The 6,600-nt window shown below is 29.8% G+C and overlaps 1 protein-coding gene across 1 annotated transcript in view; it reads left to right on the top strand.

The window, feature by feature from the left end:
- Positions 1 to 2: 2 nt before the first annotated feature.
- Positions 3 to 6,600, top strand: part of LOC132730074 (E3 ubiquitin-protein ligase LRSAM1-like) — a 52,505-nt gene continuing 45,907 nt past the window's right edge. Inside the window, exon 1 of the mRNA XM_060715929.1 lies at positions 3 to 63. The gene's annotated coding sequence lies outside the window, so the exon portion shown is untranslated. The remainder of the gene's footprint in view (positions 64 to 6,600) is intronic.

The following is a 6,600-nucleotide window of genomic DNA, read 5'->3' as shown; positions in this document are numbered from 1 at the left end:
TTTGTCCTGGTGAACTTGATCTTGACACAGTCTGACATTAATCTGCCATAATTTTGACAAGGAGGAAAGGGCGAAAGTCTATACTAATTACGAGGTACTTGTCTATACAGATTTGAAAGTCGTAAAATCTGCATGATGTCGTGAAAGTAAATATAGATCTACTGTAAGGAATAAAAGATACGTTTTTCTGAAACTTTTTCATTTTCATGAAATAAATTAGGTTTTTATAAGGAATAGTTTGAACAAAAACATAAAAAAATGCATTACCGCATGTACTGAAAAAGGCTCATGACCACCAAATTTTACTCTTTGATATTTTGTCTATACAGATTTGACTGAACTATCCTAATATGTGTCCTGATTTGAAAGATCTTACCAAGTTATGTGTACTAAAAAACTTCACTAATTTTACTATATTTCACCCTATATAATGTGTCTATACAGACTTCAACAGAGTTCATTCCGTATGATCAATAGACCACTGTCTATATTTATTTGAAAATATTTTATCATGTATATGTGTCTATACAGATTTCACCAGATTTCATTCGGTATGATCTGTCTATACAGATTTCACCAGACTTCATTCATTATGATCGGTCTATACAGATTTCACCAGACTTCATTCGGTATGATCTGTCTATACAGATTTCACCAGACTTCATTCATTATGATCGGTCTATACAGATTTCACCAGACTTCATTCATTATGATCTGTCTATACAGATTTCACCAGATTTCATTCGGTATGATCTGTCTATACAGATTTCACTAGACTTCATTTATTATCAACTGTCTATACAGATTTCACTAGACTCACTAGACTTCATTCATTATGAACTGTCTATACAGATTTCACTAGACTTTATTTATAATAATCTGTCTATACAGATTTCACTAGATTTCATTCGGTATCATCTGTCTATATACAGATTTCACCATACTTCATTCGGTATGATCTGTCTATACAGATTTCACTAGATTGCATTCATTATGAACTGTCTATACAGATTTCACCATACTTCATTCCGTATGATCTGTCTATACAGATTTCACTAGACTTCATTCATTATGAACTGTCTTTACAGATTTCACTACACTTTATTTATTATGAACTGTCTATACAGATTTCACTAGATTTCATTTGGTATGATCTGTCTATACAGATTTCACTAGATTGCATTCATTATGAACTGTCTATTCAGATTTCACTAGACTTCATTCATTATGAACTGTCTATACAGATTTCACTAGACTTCATTCATTATAATCTGTCTATACAGATTTTACTACACTTTATTTATTATGAACTGTCTGTACAGATTTCACTAGATTGCATTCATTATGAACTGTCTATACAGATTTCACCATACTTCATTTGGTATGATCTGTCTATACAGATTTCACTAGATTGCATTCATTATGATCTGTCTATACAGATTTCACCATACTTTATTTATAATAATCTGTCTATACAGATTTCACTAGATTTCATTCGGTATCATCTGTCTATACAGATTTCACCATACTTCATTTTGTATGATCTGTCTACACAGATTTCACTAGATTGCATTCATTATGAACTGTCTATACAGATTTCACCATACTTCATTCGGTATGATCTGTCTATACAGATTTCACTAGATTGCATTCATTATAAACTGTCTATACAGATTTCACTAGACTTCATTCATTATAATCTGTCTATACAGATTTCACTACACTTTATTTATTATGAACTGTCTATACAGGTTTCACTACACTTTATTTACTATGAACTGTCTATACAGATTTCACTAGATTTCATTCGGTATGATCTGTCTATACAGATTTCACCATACTTCATTTGGTATGATCTGTCTATACAGATTTCAATAGATTGCATTCATTATGAACTGTCTATACAGATTTCACTATACTTAATTCATTATAATCTGTCTATACAGATTTCACTACACTTTATTTACTATGAACTGTCTATACAGATTTCACTAGTTTTCATTCCGTATGATCTGTCTATACAGATTTCACCATACTTCATTCATTATGATCTGTCTATACAGATTTCACTACACTTTATTTATTATAATCTGTCTATACAGATTTCACTAGACTTCATTTGGTATGATCTGTCTATACAGATTTCACCATACTTCATTCGGTATGATCTGTCTATACAGATTTCACTAGATTGCATTTATTATGAACTGTCTATACAGATTTCACTAGATTTCATTCGGTATCATCTGTCTATACAGATTTCACTAGACTTCATTCATTATAATCTGACTATACAGATTTCACTACACTTTATTTATTATAATCTGTCTATACAGATTTCACTAGATTTCATTCGGTATCATCTCACCGTCTATACAGATTTCACTAGACTTCATTCTGTATGATCTGTCTATACAGATTTTACCAGATTTAATTTGTTTTGATCTGTCTATACAGATTCCACTAGACTTCATTCGGTATGATCTGGCTATACAGATTTCACTAGACTTCATTCATAATATGATCTGTCTATACAGATTTCACTAGACTTCATTCGGTATGATCTGTCTATACAGATTTCACCAGATTTAATTCATAATATGATCTGTCTATACAGATTTTACCAGATTTAATTTGTTTTGATCTGTCTATACAGATTTCACTAGACTGCATTTGGTATGATCTGTCTATACAGATTTCACCAGATTTCATTCATTATGATCTGTCTAAACAGATTTCAATCAGTATGATCTGTCTTTACAGGTTTCAGATTTCACTGGACATGATGTGTCTATACCAATTTGACTTTATTCTATCTGTATGATGTGCCTATACACATTTTGCTTGACTTTGTTTGGTATGAATCTAAAAATTTACCATTTTCATAAGTAACATTTTTTTTTGAATATTTAATTGTGTAACAAAGATATACAAGGTCATCTCCATAAAAGTACTGGTAGGAGCAAATCATGTTCATCTAAAATTCAAAACTACATTGCTAACATATTGATGGCTGAAGCAACACTGGTCTAACTTTAAAAAAAAATTCTTCAAAAATTACTTTTTTACATTTTTAGCCTAATTGCATGAAATACACAAGTAAATAAAATATTAGAAATAATCGTGAAATTTTATTGTTTTTATTTACCACTTGGAAAATATTAAATACAAAAACTAAGAATGGTAGAGGAAAGAGAAATGTAACAAATTACTGTAAATAGGAATATGGTGGAAAATATATTAAACAAGAGCTGTCTGCAGGCTTTCAAGTGGCCAATAACAAAAAAGTAGGGATAAAAGTAGGAATTTTTTTGTAAAAAAGTAGGGAAAAGTAGGGATTTTCAGAGCCTAAAAGTAGGGAAAGTAGGACTCTCTACTCACCTTTTTTCCAAAGTTGATGCAAAAACAAATACAGACCCTTATCAACTAATATCCATGGCATTTTCTTCATTTAGGAATCCAGTCACCAGTGTCTCAATAGGGATTCCACAACGGGATGAATCTGGACATCAACCTGGAATTGGTATTTTTTTATTAGATCCAATTCCAAATAATAACAGAAAATTATAAACAATGAATATGTCAGAACACAGACTTTTAGCAACATTAAACATATAGTAAGCATGTTTTTTGTACACATACTAGAAAAAGGAAATGTGTTAAAACCTTTTTTAAGATAGTATGGTTGTTACAAAATACAAACAAGAAAAATGTTATGTGCATTAACATGGTTTTAGCTAGCATAATATGTGAAACACAGGCTACAACAAGGATAGGTGTTAAAACATGATTTGCTTGACTCCATTATTTGAACATTGGACAGATTTGCAACAGAGAGAACAGTAGCCACTGTATTCAGAGTTAGAGTCATTTTTACACTAGGAATGGAGTTCATGTCCATTTTCATCTTTTTGCATTAACCATGCATTGTTAAATTTTGTGAGTCCATGTGGCATTGTGAAGTTAATTTTTATAAATTAATGAACCTGAAATAATAAATTGTTAGTAAAATGGAATTTAAAAAGAAACTTAATGGCACTTGCGAGAAATGTAAGTAAGTCTCAGATAATTCCAAGGTAGAGATGAGTATTTATGCCATATTATATTATATATATTTCAAAGATAGAGATAAGTAAACTTTGGATGCAACAACAATCTCTCACATCTTTAATGGTTATAACTAATAATTGGCACACTTAAAGCCTAAACACACAATTAATTATTCTTAAATTATCTGTTATAAGATAAAGATTCCTAATCCCTCACCATATTAAAGCTATTAAATTCTATCTAATTAAAGCATACATATTTTTCAGAAACACTCACTACATTTTTCCAGTATCTTTCATTCAATGAAAATTCAGGACAAAATGATCACAGTGAGCAACTTCAATACTTGCCAATATGCCAAACATTGTCTAAAATCTATATGTGCTCAAAGATGTTGGCAAGTATTGTCCCTCAGCATAAACATCATTGGGAAACAATTGAGAATCTATTTTATAATTTTGAAATTAAACAATTGAAAAGCTAGTCTGTGTACAAAAACATATTATAATTTTGAAATTAAACAATTGAAAAGCTAGTCTGTTTACAAAAACATATTATAATTTTGAAATGAAACAATTGAGAAGCTAGTCTGTGTACAAAAACATATTATAATTTTGAAATGAAACAATTGAGAAGCTAGTCTGTGTACAAAAACATATTATAATTTTGAAATGAAACAATTGAGAAGCTAGTCTGTGTACAAAAACATATTATAATTTTGAAATGAAACAATTGAGAAGCTAGTCTGTGTACAAAAACATATTATAATTTTGTAATGAAAAAATTGAGAAGCTAGTCTGTGTACAAAAACATATTATAATTTTGTAATGAAAAAATTGAGAAGCTAGTCTGTGTACAAAAACATATTATAATTTTGTAATGAAAAAATTGAGAAGCTAGTCTGTGTACAAAAACATATTATAATTTTGTAATGAAAAAATTGAGAAGCTAGTCTGTGTACAAAAACATATTATAATTTTGAAATGAAACAATTGAGAAGCTAGTCTGTGTACAAAAACATATTATAATTTTGTAATGAAAAAATTGAGAAGCTAGTCTGTGTACAAAAACATATTATAATTTTGTAATGAAAAAATTGAGAAGCTAGTCTGTGTACAAAAACATATTATAATTTTGTAATGAAACAATTGAGAAGCTAGTCTGTGTACAAAAACATATTATAATTTTGAAATGAAACATAAAATATAATTGAACAGTAAGTAATATTTCTATAGAAGCAAACTCACCTAAAGTCGCTGATTCTGCTATGTCAGCTAAAACCATCCTCATCATGAAACCCCTCTTGCACCACTGATGACCTACTTCCATCAACTTTTTCCTACAATTAAACTAGCATCTGATTCTTATTAAATTTGAGATAAAGATTATATCAAATCAATCTACTGCTTATACTGGATTTTTTTATCAATTATTCTCGAGCTTTTTTCTTAAAAAAGTAGGGATAGTAGGGCATTTCAAGTAAAAAGTAGGGAAAAGTAGGGGTCAAACAAAAAAAGTAGGGAAAAGTAGGAAAAGAAGGAAAAGTAGGGCCCGCTTGAAAGCCTGTGTCTGTAGGACAGCACGCTCGACTATTCTAAGTGCTTGATAGTAAAGGACCCTTGATAATGTTAAATTTTTTAAGTTCACAAAAGGGCTAATTTTTTTTTATAAATTCATGTTATAGGCCTTAGAGAGAGTCTAATTATACAGTATTGGCTTGACTATTCGGAAGGTAATGTCACAAGGGTGTTTTATTGAGTATAATAATACTAATTACCTATGAATACATAAATTTGACAGAAAAGGTACAAAGGCTTGTTATTAAGATGTTTATCAAGTAAATCACTAATTTATTATTATGAATGCATAAAAGTGTCCCAAAAAAGGCACAAACCCTTCAGTAGTTATTGAGATAACAGCTTACAAGCAAAACCCTACCATGACTTTCTAAGTTGAAAAAGGGGAGAAAAATCAGCCTAAATGCAAGATAGAATTATGGATCTTTGTCAGTGACCTACAATTATGACCCTAAATGCATATGTGAAGTTTTAAATAAATATCTTTAATAGTTATTGAGATATGTAAAACTTGCATGTAAACATTAACCAAGAGACTAAATAGAAAAGGGGATATGAATTAGCCTTAATGCAAGATAGATTTATGGAACTTGGTCAGTGACATACAATTATGACCCTCAAATTATGACCCTAAGTGCATGTGTAAAGTTTCAAGTAAATATCTTTGAAGACATTTAACTTTTAACCAAAATTTCTAAGTTTCAAAGGGGCAAATAATTCTGCAAATATTGCAGGCAGAGTTATGCAATTTTGCAAACTGATGTACATTGTTACTATAAAAAAAGTATTTTCAATTTCAATTGAATATCTCAAGCTATAATTGAGATATTTGACTTTACAAAAAAACTTTAACCAAAATTTCTAAGTTAAAAAGGGGCATAATTCTGTCAATATTGTAGGCAGAGTTATCCAACTTGTCAATCTGATGTACCTTGTTACTATAAATAAGTATTGTAAGTTTCAATTGAATATC

This window comes from Ruditapes philippinarum, unplaced genomic scaffold (genome assembly GCF_026571515.1).
Source record: "Ruditapes philippinarum isolate M1 unplaced genomic scaffold, ASM2657151v2 ctg3869_1_1_1_1, whole genome shotgun sequence".
NCBI classification, from domain to species: Eukaryota; Metazoa; Mollusca; class Bivalvia; order Venerida; family Veneridae; genus Ruditapes; species Ruditapes philippinarum.
Note: the sequence above shows the minus strand (reverse complement) of the source record. Positions and strands in the feature narration are given on the sequence as shown.